The sequence below is a fragment of the Crocuta crocuta genome, unplaced genomic scaffold (assembly GCF_008692635.1).
Source record: "Crocuta crocuta isolate KB4526 unplaced genomic scaffold, BGI_CrCroc_1.0 scaffold213, whole genome shotgun sequence".
In the NCBI taxonomy this organism is placed as follows: Eukaryota; Metazoa; Chordata; class Mammalia; order Carnivora; family Hyaenidae; genus Crocuta; species Crocuta crocuta.
In genome coordinates, this window is record NW_027529442.1 from 845,436 (window position 1) to 860,487 (window position 15,052).

The window sequence follows — 15,052 nt, forward strand, 5'->3', positions numbered from 1 at the left end:
GAGGTCAGCAAACATCTTCTTTAAGAGAAAGAGAGTAAATATTTCAGGCATTGCAGGGTATAAGACCTCTGCTGCAATAAGCTGGCATTAGAGCATGAAAGCAATCGAAGACATTATATAAACAGATGAATATGTCTGTGTTCCAATAAAGCTTTATTTAAAAAAAAAACTGACATTGGGCCAGTTTTGATCTATAGCACGCTCTGTTGTAATAGTTATCCAGTGTCCCTCAGCACAAATTAACCCTTTGATACTCTGTGATAAATGACACATTGATATATTGACAAGAAAGATGTCCACAATATATTAGATAGGGGAAAAAAATCACAGTTTGTAGCAATATGATTTTTTAAAACCAAATCAAGAAATAAGCAGCAAAAAGGATAATACAGTTCCCCCTTGCCTATAGTTTTGCGTTCTGCAATTTCAGTTACCTGCCATCAACCACAGTCAGAAGCACATGCATGATCCGCCTTGTGATGAATCTGAAGGTCAACAGTAGCCTACCACTAGGACACAATGAATATGTCATTCTCCTCACTTCATCCTATGATGTAGGTATTTATCATCTCACATCATCACAAGAAGAAGGGTGAGTACAGAAGAAGATATATCGAAAGACTGAGAGATCATATTCACATAAAGGTTATGGCAGCATATTATAATTGTTCCCTTTTATTATCTGTTATTGTCACTTATCTCTTACTTTGCTGAATTTATAAATGAATCTGTGTCACACGTATGTATGCATAGGGGAAAAATTTATAGAAACTTGGGTTTGGTACTATCCACAATTTCAGGCATCCACTGGGGGTCTTGAAATGTTCCCCCACAGATCAGGGAGGGCTACTATTCTACAATGGATTCAAGGGAATAATTTCTGGAAAATGAATCAGGACTGGAGAGAAGATGGCCCTGGCTTTTTACTTTTTTCACCTTTACCCCTGTGTTGCACTCTTTGAATTTATCAATGAGAACATATATTACCTTTGTAAAATGAAAAATATAAAGGAAATAGAGGTTGGGGTCTTACAAATGCTGGAAGTTAAACGACTTCTACTAGTTCCCACCTGAGCTTAATAAGGATGCTCTGGTCTAGGAATCATTCATTCATTCATTCACACATTACCGAGCTCCCACCAGGTGCCAAAAACTAGACCGAAGGCAAGGGATTCATGGTGTTCAGAACCTAGGCTGGCAAACAGACAGTAGTCAGATAATTACACAAGTTAAAACGACAACTGAGACAGGTGATATGAAGGAGTTCTGGCATCATTCATTCCTTTTGTGAACTGTTTGTTGAGCATCATAACCCACTACTGTTGGGGCAGAAAATCTGTGGCAGTGAAGACAGAAAGATGAGAGGAGGAGATAGGAGTAACATGCTGATGAGTGTAGACCCGGGTGTTTGTATCTCGCATTATCATCTACTTACAATTTCCCTGAAATCACTAAGAATATGAAATCATGACAGCTGTTTTAGTGAGCATAAAACGAAATTCTGTGATACAAGGCATTTAGAAGTTTTCCTGGGCTAGGTTTCTGCACCAATCTTGCCTGTTCTTTTCACATCCTCAAAATAAGGGAAGTGCTAGATGCTCTGACCTTATTGTCATTTCAGTCACCTCCTGTCGGCATTCTCCCTAATGAGATGCCAAGGACAGAGACTGTGTCTTCTCTCATACGTGTGGAAGGCACTATCTTTTGAGTTGTGGGCCCAGTATCTTCTCTGGAAATGGATTTCCCTTTCCCAAGGGCTAGGATGCCTGCAGCATTTGCAGCACGGACAAAAGAGAGTGAGCTGGATTTTGGAGTACATCCACTCAGGAGACGTAGGCCTTCCTGTGTCCTTTACGTGGACTAAAAAGAGGCAGTCAATGGCCCTCAGAGAGAAAGAATGGTACAGATCTGCAGAGAGAACTTGACCGAGAACAGACCACTGCACCGAAGTTTCTATAAATTTTCATCTCTACGTTCTCCCGAAGGCCTTAGGAAAGCCTTCACTTGGGTTCCAGAAGACATCATTTGGTACTTAGAGTAAATCCTTCCTTTTCATGTAAGCAGCTAAAAATCAATAGAACAAGAACTCATGCATGTGTGTTTGAGTTTAAATGTTCAAAACTGTTTACTATTTCTTCCTTGAAGTTTATGTATATGTTCTAAGTAATCTCTACACTCAATGTGGTGTGTAGAGAACGCACACCTAGAGATCAAGAGTCACATGCTCTTCCAAATGAGCCACCCAGACACCCCTACTATATCTTTCTTGAGCATAAGGATTTTGACTTGCAGTGCTTTCAAAGGCAAAGCAAATCCTAAAGTTTTTAGGTACCCCCCATAATGTTTTTCCAGAAAGTTTCCACCATTCTCATAGAAAATGGATGCCAAATGGTGTCATTTCAGAAACTCATATACTTGTTAAAAGCCAAAAACACAGCAAGAGGGCAGCAGGACAGGAGATACTACACAAAAGTCCTTAAGACAACCTCTCCTGTGCCCTTCGGGCAAATATGGTTCACATATCAAATCTGGCAGTCACTGGCTGTGTGACCTTGAATGAGTTGCTTGTCCCCTCTGACTTAAGTTGCCTCATTTGTATATATGCAATACTACCTTATCTACAGAGTTGCTGGGGGGGCTAAATGAAAAACAATGTGGAAAGTGCCTCACATAAAGTAAATTGTCAGTTAAAAGTGGCTCTAAATATTAAGTTTACAGCTGGAGGTAAGATTCTAGAAAGGTCACATGGTAGAGTAGAAAAGCATTTGAATGCTAATCAGAGGACCTTCATTCAAGTCCCCTACCCTCACTGATTAGCAACATGGCCATGCTGGTTGTTTCTTCCCCCCGAGCCTGTTACTTGGTGCATAAAATGATGCTCTCTCTATCTGAGGTGCCTCTCACCCCCGCATTATCATATCATGGAAACCTTGATTATAATTCACAAATCATCTTAGTCTTGACTTTTTCAGGAACATTTCCCTGGTTTCTGCCATCAGAGACCATTCCTCTCTTTATATAAATAAACACTGTGAATGAACCTCTCCTATAGACATTTTTAGGATCGGCCTGATCTTACAGATGCAATGCTGCTCCATTCCCTTCTATTTACTGTATTTAAAGACAATGCATCTTTCAGTTACATAAGAATTAAAGCTTAACATTCACTATAAATGTTAACAAACATATTAAATTGGATAATGAGCTTGGCTCATAATTAGTAGTAGGCATACCATTCGCTGTTACATGCTCACACATGGAAAGTGCCTGGCACACGGTACATACTCAATAAACGTTTGTTGAATCGGGAAATAAATATTCAGACTTGATCAGGATGGAGTACATAAGGCAAAATTTTCAAGAGAATGTATTTTTAGGCTAGTCAGTTACCCATATGTGTGCTTTGAGGTTGAAACAAATCTGGGGACTTACAAGAACAGCCCCAAGGGTAATTGTGATGGCATGGCCACCATGAATGGTCATTTATGACATGAGTCCATTGTTTAATGAGGGATGGATGACAGCTGTCTACATAATTCCAAATGGTTTCACAAAGTTGATTTTGAATATTGGGGGATTAGTTCAAGAATGTATCTTATAGTTATAATCAGGGGTCTTAATAAGCACAGGTAATTAATCTTCATTGGCTTTATGACACATTTACCTTCTTTAGAGTACTTGCCCCAGTTTATACTAATTTTACTGGTCTGTTTAGTACCTTTCTTGTTGTTGTTTTCGTTGTATCCCCAAAAGACTATGAGCTTCAAGTAGGAAGGAACTCTGGTGCACTATTGTATGTGCACTGCCTGGCACCAACCAGATGAAGCTCAATAAATGTTGAATGAATAAATGAGCAGATGGCAGGCTGGATAGATGGATGAATGGATGGACGGAAGGAAGGGAGCCAGCTAGCTGGCCAGATGGTCTTTTGGGTCACAAATCCAAATAATAAAATCAAGTCTCAACAACAACAAAATGAGTCTCATTACATTACAGACGGGGTGAACAGCTTACTCACCTATAGATGACAGGACAAGAAACAAAAAATATGTGAATTAAAATAGATGAAATAACAATAAAAGCAATACCTATAGCAACCAGCACTGACACACAGCACCTACTGTGTGCCAGGCACACGGTATTTATGTATATGTATGTATGTATGTATGTATGTGTATTATGTATGTATATATATACATATATGTATATATATGTGCTTTACATATATAAAAGTGAATATTCTCCCTTGATTCAGAAACAAAAATAATCTGAGCACGGCTACACACAAGGCAGCAATAACAACAATCTATATGACCTTGCATCATTTAATTCTAGAAACAAATTTAACCCTTCACTAAGTGCCCAACCAAGACTACCTGCAAATCTGAAAAACTAATCTCCAATTTGTTTCCTGAAACATTGTCACTGCCCCGTCTTCATACCCACCACTGGAGAAATTATTTTTCAAACCCTCTACAGTGTGGGAATACTAAGTAAGCCCTCATGAGTTCAAAAGCTGGTAATGACACTGCTAATTTGGTGGCTCCTTTGGCAGCAAGTCAGTCTCCTTCCTCAAAGGAAAAATAGGATTATCAAGTGAGCTAGGAGAATTTTCTTTACATGATTGATGGGAAGAACAAGTAATCACCTTTGAAGTGCCACAGCATATAATACCTCTTCAGTGTTTTCTCTTTCTCCTTCTGACACCCATGAGTAATTGAAGAGAAGGGAGCCTCTTAGAATGACCAATGAAGTGAAGATGGCAACCCTCTCTCTGCTTTCTACCAAGACTGACAGGCTGACATCTTGGATAGGTGAGTGCTGACATGATGTAAAGTGTCTTTGATGGGTTCCTGTGATGCTGGGCTCAGCATGTACCTGCTACCGATCAGACCATGGAGGCTTTGAGTAAAACACAGATCAGAGGAGATAAGCATTATTGCTTCTTAGAAGCCAATGGCCTGTGGACCTGCTGTGAGAAAGATCTGCTCTCTGAGTTTGGGGTGTAGTAAAGTCCTCATGGTAGACGTGAAGGAAATCAATGAGCAAAGCAAGATGGAGCAGGAATGAAACAATGAATAACGTTTTGAAACGTGTCTCATCCTACCCATCCTGAGAGACAACCAGAGAACCGTTAACTTCTTGGCCCTAACTTACTGACACAGCGATAGAGAGTTTCCTCTCGGAAAAGGCACTGCTCCACAGTAGCCTATTTATTAAAGAGATCTTTGCAAATGCAAATAACTTAGGTGAAGCAGACAAACCTTAAGAAACACAATGACCAGGCAGTTGAGAATTTTCATTCTCACAAGCTGACTTTTCCTGGACTCTGCTGAAACCTGTCTGGGAAGGCTGCTCTGCTGGAAGAAAATTGCTTTGAGGACAGATTAATTGGAAGGAAGGGTCTTTGGCTGGCTGACAAGATAGTAAGACAAAACAAACAAAACAAAAACAAAAACAAAACTCTCTGCTGTTGTTGCCAAAACGTCACGTAAAATACCCCTGACCAGGTTCTAGAGCCTGCTGGCCGAACACAAGTGACAAGCCAGGGTGATCAAGGGTAGGGGAGTTGTTGAGGGTTCCGTGGCATCTGGTAGAATACTCCTCTCTAGAGCTTCTCAGGTATAGAAGAGAATTAGGTTGGTTTGGAGGTATGCCATGGTACATTCAACCTGCTGACTGGCATCAGGCATTGCCCTTTGGTAGTTGGGTACACACACACACACACACACACACACACACACACAGAGCACAAACAAACCAAAAAAACCAAAAAAACAAAAAACCCCAAAGGTCTTTTAAGAAACAATTTCCTCTAGATAACCTGTAACCAAATAATGACCACCATTCTCAGAAGTTGTGCCTGGAATATAGCAGCAAACACTCAATATATAACCGTAAATGAATCAAAGGAAGGGAGGAAGTATTGTACAGCATAGCTCTTTCATAAATGCAATTGTTTTACACTGACTTAATTATATCTGCTTGGTACCATGTGAGAATTCATTACATCAAGATTTTTCGTCTTCATAGGACATGGCCCCAGAACACAGCCAAATTCATTTGATTCTTAACTCTAGAAATAGTGATCTGTGCCAAAGACAGAGGAGAGACTGGCTATAGTAGATATAGAAAACAATGTTATGTCTTTGTATTACGTTAGGGATGACATATGAGATTTGCAAGGTCATTTTTTTTAGTATATAATTTCTAGGTTAGGGCCCAAGTTTAAACTAAAACCATGTAAAACATGGTAATATTTCTCAATTGATTCAATCCAGGATTGCTTTTCTTATACCAAACATTTATCTCAGACAAAGAATGAGGAGAGAATGAACAAAGTTTACAAGAAACCATCAGGAGAGTATTAAGGAGCAGAAGGAAAAGGTGGCAGAAACTCAGGCCAATTCATCCTAAATCTAACAAGATGGGCTAAGATGTCTGAACTACCTGGAGCAGCAAAATAATAGTAAAAATATAAACATCTACTGTGAACAAAGAACCTGGTAAGCAAATAAAAAAAAATATTAGTGCTAAGGGTCTTAAAAGCTGCCTATAAGTAATTTTTCGTGTAATATCAGGGATCAGAGAGAAGAAAACAGCTTGTGCATCTATTCAAACTGAACATATTTAATGCTAGAACTGACTTGGGGCCAGAGACATCTGTTATCAATGAGGAAGAAAATTCCAAACGGAAGAAGAACTGTGCTTTAGGCCCAAATATGAATGGGGGCAAGACAATGAGGAAATTACTGCTTCACTTGGGAGGTACTGTCTTAGCTTCCTAACTGCTGTATCAAATTACCACAAATTTAGTGGCTTTAAACAGCACAAATTTCATCTTATTCTTCCATAGGCTGGAAGTCTGACCTGGGTCTCACTGGGTTAAAATGAAGGTGTGGGCAGAGCTGAGTTCCTATCTGGAGGCTTCTTTTCTAGCTTCTAAAGGCCGCCTACAACCCTGAACACATGACTCCCTCTGTCCATCTTCAAAGTCAGCAATAGTAGGTCAAGTCCATTTCAGAGGGCACCACCCTAATCTCCTCCTCCAACCTCCTCTTCCACTTTTAGGACTCCTGTGATTACACCAGGTCCACTGGGATAATCCAAGATAACCTCCCTATTTTAAGGTCATCCATTTAACCACCTCAATTCCATCTGCAGCCTTAATTCCCCATTGTCATGTAATGACACTTACTCAATTTCCAGGGATTAGGACATCTTTGGATGGAGGGAGAGAGTTTGTATTCTGCCTAATAAAAGGATGAGCATTTCGCATTTTCTTCTTTCTTGTTGTTGTTGTTTTGTTATCTGTCTAGCTCCAAACTATCATGTGGACAAATGAGGTCCCTTCATTTGTATAAAGTGCATATATTATAAGGTGTGAGAATCATACCTGTCTTGCTAGGCAGAGCTAAATATATGTACGCTCAGAAAAAAAAAAGTCAGGAAACCAAAAACAAACAAACAACCAAGTAACATGGAGGAGAAGGATACATTCTCCACAAACATCTGCATTCACACGGTGCACAGTGATGAACGGAGTCTATCCACTGACAGCCCTTCCTTCATCTCAAGTTCTCAATCATTTATTTTATTATATGTCATATATTCAGAGAATGATTTCTAATGAGGTTTCATTGCTATTAGCAGTCTAGACATTTATGATAAATTAAAACCCCATTAAGTGTGAAGGTATCAAAACAATAGCAGATCTGCCTTCCGTGGCATATATTTTAGGATGACAGCCCGACTTCATCTGACTTCCTCACTAAGAACAGCTCATCAAACTCACAGTTCTAGTGACAGAACACAGCCAGCACCTATTTTTGTAGCACCTGAAAAAAAAATGCCCACACAGGCAGTACATCTGGTACAGAAATGAAATTAAATACAACAATATTGAGGCATCAAACACTCAGATCCATTTCATTGTTTCCTATCCAGAAACACCCTAATTGAAGGTGGCATTCCAAGGTTAAATCCTAGCTCTGACAGCATCTCATGTCAGACACCTGTCAAAATGTAATAAGACACCCGTGAAAGGAAAAGGGCTGCCAAACCCAGATCAGATTTCCCAAATCATGATCCCTAACTTGGAGGATTCGTGTCACAAAGCAAACAGGGTGGTAGCTAGGTGCACTGGGGCCCTCACTATCACTTGCAGGTGAGGAAGAGTGAAACAGAGAAAGATGACACTTTGGAAGGAGGTGCCACAGTGTTTTAAGAACAGCAAATGGTCATAAGCATGAAAAGCCCGGCTCTGAACTAGCTTAAATTTCAGGATTCAGCCCCAGTTGCCTGATCGTGGTTAGAGGCAGGGGATTATTTTTTAATATCTGTCTTATATAATTAAGGGACAGTGGCTTTCATGCAGATGAGGCTTTGAATGTTCACAACACCAAATGGGCTTCATTAGCTTAGCTGGGCAATTAATGAAGCAGGAAGTAGAAAGCCAAGATAAAGCCTTATCTTCAAAAAGGTCTGAAGCCGGGAAGGTAAGGCAGTGTGGATGATGCATTTCGTACATTTATTCACCGGAAGGCAAAACTTCTATAGCTCCTGATAGCTTTGAAAGCAGTGTATACATCCCATTTAAGCCTCAAATGAGAGAAACAGGTGGTGTGTTTAAGGCTTTGTAGAAAGTCTTGAAGTATTTCCCAAACATTTGTAGGTTTCACCAACCCTTTCTCTTGTTATTCTAAATGACTTTTCTATTGTTTTTCAATTGCTTTCCTCATTTCCCTCCCCTGTGCATTTCAAAGGAAATTGGAGAGCTTAAAATGTGGCTAAATATAACAGCACTAAACTAACAGTGAATAAAACCTCAAGAAATTATTTGAGATGCATATTCTTCCTCTTCTGGAAGTGCAATATCACAAATGAGCTTTGCTCAGGAGAAAGGCTATTTATTTGCTTACAGGAGGCCAAGCAGAGGCAGGGACAGCCCCAGTTGAAGGAACTAAATCCAATTCTTGGCTATTTCAATACAGATTTTTTTCCTAGGTAACCAGCTATGCATGCATGTTGAAGAACCAGAGAAATCCATTGTCTCATGGGTTGAGAAAGCCTAAACCATAGCCTGTTAACTCCCCAAAGGACCATCCACATGGGCCTCATCTGGGGCAACTACTACATTTTGAAGAGGAGAAATCAATCGAGTCCTACAAAAGGTTACGGACTTTGTCCTTGCATATCACCAAATCATCAACAGTCAGGATTAAATTCCAGGGCCCGTGTTTCTTACCCTGGGCTCTCAAAATTCCTCCAAACTGCCGCCTCGTCTGCCAGCTTCAGAACGAAGAGAATCACAGGTAAACTAGGGTTGACAAGTATATACCCGGAAGGGGTCATCAGTTTGGCAGATTGTTTCCTGTGTACCTTCCTTTCTCACTGACAGTCTGTCACCAGGCTTCTGTGTCATTGCTATGTGTTTTCCTCCCTTCTCTCTTGTTCAAACTGAAGCAGGTACATGGACTCAAAGGAAGTGCGAGACTCAAAGAAACACAATGCTGGATAAATAAAGAGCACAAGTCTCACAGCATGTTTGCAGAGCAAACGGTATTATGCCCCAGAGACAAGGAAAAGCTAAAGCTGGGGAAAGGACAAAAAGAGACAATAGGACATAACTCTAGGGAACAGAGGGAAAGAAAAAAAAAAAAACACGAGACTTGCAAAAAGATCCCTGTCTAGAGGGCCAAGTGTCCAGCTGAAAGCTGACTTCAGGATCAAGTGCAGACCTTCCCTGGTGAGCACCCCCCAAACCTCAGTCTCAATACCAGCTCCATGTGGGGCTGGCTCACCCTCTCTAGAAAATCCAGTATCCTGTGGTCTGGGAGACCTCCCAGCAATCCAAACTGAAGATGGAGAACAGGGAAGAATAAGAAGGAGAAACTTTACTCCTTGACATTCAAAATGGGTCTGAACAGACTGAGTAGAGAATTACCCCCTAGAGCCCAGAGCATCTGGGCACAGAGAGCACATCTCCCCTGTGATGTGTATTATGTCCATTTGGTATCTGTCTGGCCCGTTTTCTAGGATAGCCTCCAATAAACTGTTAGCTCAGTACTTATTACTTTTTCTCATCTTACACTTGTCCTGACTTCTAATGTGGAAAGGTTGGTACTATGATATGGTAGATTGCTTAGACCATCTGGTGACCCTGGAACTCAGGGCTTCTCCAGTACCACTCAACTGCCCTTTGTACCTCCTATCTATGCCCCCAAACTCAATACTCCAGCCAAGTAAGAATTATATACTGTTGCCAGAACATGTCCCACACTTGCTTCTACTATGAGTCTTTGTTAAATCTGAAAGGCCCTCCAGTCACCATCTTTGCCTTTTGATAATTTATCCAGGTTTCTAGTCAAGGTTTCTAATAATAACAGTCTGGAGGCTCCTTGGCTGAGAGCATGACTCTGACCTTGACGAGATGGCCAACTGGACAATCTGTTCTCACCAGGCTCATGGTGGGGCTGAAAAACCTTCTTTTTTAGCCAGGAAGTGCTGTTATGAACTTTTTGTTGTTGTTTAAAACCATTAAATTCTTCATTGGTGCCCAGGTGCAAACAAAATCATTTGCTTTTGGCATTTAGACAAGCCCAGAATTATTTTATTGATAAAAACTGGTCTCTTAAAAATTCTAAGTTGGGGGTTCCTGGCATGGCTCAGTTGATTAAGCAACCTACTCTTGATTTTGGCCCAGGTCATGATCTCATGGTTCATGAGATGGAGCCCTGCTTTGAGTCTTGCACTGATAGCACAGAGTCTGCTTGGGATTCTCTCTCTCCCTCTGTGTCTCAAAATAAATAAATAAACATTAAAAAAATCCTAAGTTGTTCCACCTGCAGGCATATTTGGGAAGCTTTCTGCCTTTTCAGGCCACACTGACTCTGAGTGGTTCAGGTCCCATCATTCCAGGGAGCTCCCTTTCTGTTCCTGCATCAAAAACCATTGGGATTGTTCTGTCTTGGAGTAGAGGTAGCTGAGAACACAAGGTTACTTGGGTGTTGGAATGAATTCATTCTATTATTCATGGTAACACCACGACTTCTTTCCTATCCCCAAAACTAAAAGGTCATCAGGCTAGAGATATACCATCAGCTATGACAATCAGACAAAATTGAAGCAAAGACAAGTATGTCCTTGTTTCACATTATTTGCTTCTCCTGTTAGTGCACATGTGACATCAAAGAACTACTTCCCCCCAGAAAAAAAAAAAAAAAGGCAGTTACAGTTACATACAAAGTCATTATGGCTACGGTCCTGATTCTACAGGCTAGAAATATACACTGGTTCAAATTCCTGTTGGCTCAACTTCCAAAATATAGACTGCAACCATCTACTTCTTTCCATCTCAAACTACCAGCCCAGACAACCTTTGCCTCTTATCTTAGGATTGTTACATCTTCTCCTAACTTTTCTCTTTGTCCCCACTCTTGTCTCACTCTTTCCTTCTGTATACGGCAACCAGGGTATCTTTATACGATTATCAATCACATCGCTTCCACCATGTGTATCAATGGCTTTCCACTGGACTGAGAATAAGCAACCGAGCGCACAAGCCCTTGTGAGGTGATGTGGCACCTGTCCAGATGGCCGTGTGCACCTCCGGCCACTCTCTCTCACCAACCCTAGGCTCCAGGCTCTTCTCACAGGTGAGCACTCACTGGGTCAGAGGTCCAAGGTCCCTTCTGTCACCTTTCCACAGCTGGCTTTTGTCATCTTCCAAGTCTCTGCTAAGTGTCTTCCTCGGAACATCTTCTTTGACTACCCTTTCTACAAGCACCTCTGCCTGCCTTCGTTCCATTCCTGCTATTTTTTCCTTCCTGGTATTCTTTTTTTACCATAATCAGTAATTATCTTCCTTATATATTCACTCATTTATTTTCATTTTCCCCTACTGGAATTTAAGTTCCATGAGGACATGGACCTTATTAGTCTTGTTTGACATTGCATCTCCAATAGTCCTGGAATACATCACAGATACTCAAACAAGCACTTTGGAATGAATGAACAAACGAACTCGAGTTCCAACATATTACAAGGTATGCCGTTATCTGGGTCCCTGGCACTCCTTTCAGCCTCATCTACCCGTACTCTCTCACATGGACTAACTACATATGGCCCACTGAGCCACTACTGCTGCACGAGTTACTGTTCTTCTTGTCTCTGGAATTTTACATCAGTTGTTGCCTCTCACTGGGACATTCATCACCTCTCCTCCACTCAAGTCCCACCCTGCTCAAGACTTAGTGTAACTGCTACTAACTCTAGGAGTTCAAAAGAATCTTTGTTCCAAGGCAAAGTTAATGCAGCAGTAATTTGTTAAAATATCTGCCTCCTTGTGAATGATCCCAGAAGCGCATGATCCAAGACCAAACACACCTTTATCTTGAACTCAGTGCGTGGCACACAATAGAAATGTTAGATAAATGAGTGAGTTCAATTTAACAACCATTTATTGAGCACCCTCCATATTCCAACTGCTAGGCTCAGTGGAGGATCCTGCTGAGGGTTTCCAATGCTGGGAGCAGCATGCGTGAGTAACTGCTTTGCATAGCGGATCGTTTAGCATAAAAGATAAATGTATCCCAGGTGAGACGTGAGAGCAAAGGGAAAGCAACACTGCGTAAAGGAGCTAGGCTTTCTACTTTTGCTTCTACCTCTATGGAAACATTTAGTCCGAAATGATCAGCGATTTCTTCCTTGTGTTGATTTTTTACTTGTGTTTCCAGGAGAGCCTCCAGGACCCTGGGCTTAAAGAGTCACCGTTCAAAACTCCCCATGAAAACACATGTAAGAATCTTCGGATACCAAATTCCTGACATGCTCATTAAGGACTTTTGGACAATTAATGCTAAATGATTAATAACTTAAAAATGTATACGTAATGTAAGAAAGCATCTCTTAGCAATAAAGTTCACCCATGGCAATAACACTCCTTCTGTAGAGCTCTATTTCTTTTCCATTCTTAGGTTCCTAAAAACCACTGTCACGAAGACCATTACAGGATTCAAGGGAGAATAAAATAAAAAGGATGTGCAGTATAATTTAAAAAAAAATACGGAGAAGTGACACACTTACATACCAAAACACATGAGTCCACATAAGATAAAATCACTATTATAGCCAAGGATACATTTCATGGCTTATCTTCACTGCACACTTGAGATCCTCTACAAGGGAAATGTCAAAAGTCAAACAATTCCCAAACTTCTTCTTTTTGACCACAGGTAGTAATTAATATTATTTACCCTTGTAGTATGAAAATTATGAAGCTTATGATCTCATATTTAGAATAAAAGGTGGGGAGGGGACCAAAGAGCACTTCTCAGCTAGATCCAGCTCATTCTTTTTCTAGGCAGTTCTCTTCTCCCAGAGTTACCCAGCATCATGTGAAAAGGGAGGACCATCCCTATATACTTATTTTTACTTGATTATTATATTGTCTATATTTGCCTCCTCCCACTAATGTGTTTCCCTTTGTATTTTATTTGCATATTGTTACAACCAATTTTAATGATGTCTTGCATGGGTACAACACTAACACTTGTAAAAAGCAGATAATTTTCTGAGTTAGAAGGCATATCTTGACCCCCTGCCTACAGGTACATATTAGGCAGAGAAAAGGCAATTTCTGTGCATAAATGGAACTTTTATCAGATATGTGCTCACATTCCTGTTTCAAATTTTTGTCCTTTGATCCCTAAATGATTTTGTTAAGAGAAAGGTAGACTTTCTTCCAACTATGCTACAACACAAAAATCCGAACTCACTTTGGGAGGGAGGGTGGATGTGCCACCAAACCAGTGGCAGACTAAATAACATGACACCAAGGGTAAGTTTTCTTTTAGTTTTTTTACCAATGAGTGGCCATGTAGCCTTGAGAAGGTTACCTCCTGAACCCATCATCAACCAAGTAATGTTCATTAAATGCTAACTCTGTGCTAGAACCTACATGATGTAGAGAACTCTATCTGGTGTTTAACGTCCTTATTTGGTACCTTGGTTGTGATAATCTTTGAAATGACCTTAGCCATTCCAAATGACTAAGACATCAAGAGTAGGGAATGACTTTACATCAAGACTAGGTAAAGACTGACTTGGACACGTAATGTAAACATTTTTAATGGAGCATCAGTTAAATTATATTGTTATGACAATCAACTAGCTTCTACGAGAGAGAGAGAGAGAGAGAGAGAGAGAGAGAAAGAGCGCCACTGAGAAATGCAATGTAATCTGTAGTGACAATAAAAGAATAACGATGGACCGATTGAAGTGAACTCCCAGGAAAAATAACAAATAAAGCATAATTCAATTAATGACTTTTTTCAAATGTGAGATCAGAAAGAGAGGGGTGCCTGGGTGGCTCAGCTGGTTGGTGTCAGACTCTTGATTTAGGCTTAGGTCATGACCTCATGGTTGGTGAGATTGAGACCCCTGATGATCTTGAGATTCTCTCTTTCTCTCTCTCTCTGCCCCTCCCCCACTCATGCTCGGAAATAAATAAATCTAATAAACAATAAATAAGTAAAACTCAAAATAAATAAATAAATTTAATAAAAAGGAAAAAGGAAGAGAAGTGGAGACCTTTCCTGATATCCCTGTAAGCCAGATCAAATTTTATTTTACTATCTGTAATCAAAACCAGAGACATTAGCTATTTCACTGAAGTTGACTTCAAATTTAGCTTCTTCTATCACCAAGAATCCATTAGAATTAGTTGCCAGAGGAACAGAACTTCCTTTTCATAAAGAAGAGAGAGATTATCTTTGGAAACACCAAAAGTCCACTGACTGATGAGTGGATGAAGAAAATGTGGTGGGTGTGTGTGTGTGTGTGTGTGTGTGTGTATGTGTGTACACACATATATAATGGGATATTGTTCAGCCATAAAACAATGAAATCTTCCCATTTGCTCTGACATGAATAGAGCTAGAGAGTATTGTGCTACATGAAATAAGTCAGAGCAAGACAAATACCATATGGTTTCACTCATATGTGGCATTTAAGAAACAAAACTGGTAAAAAAAAAAAAGAGAGAGAGAGA

At 40.3% G+C, this 15,052-nt stretch overlaps 1 protein-coding gene and 1 long non-coding RNA gene across 7 annotated transcripts in view; one reads left to right on the forward strand and one right to left on the reverse strand.

Moving 5' to 3' along the window:
• The window catches only part of FHIT (fragile histidine triad diadenosine triphosphatase), a 1,396,599-nt gene that overhangs the window by 340,239 nt on the left and 1,041,308 nt on the right, over positions 1-15,052 (reverse strand). The window lies entirely within an intron of this gene.
• On the forward strand, positions 8,241-12,835 carry LOC144228427 (uncharacterized). The gene is made up of 3 exons (XR_013334195.1): positions 8,241-8,498; positions 9,007-9,314; positions 12,738-12,835. It is a non-coding gene; the product is annotated as an uncharacterized LOC144228427 (long non-coding RNA).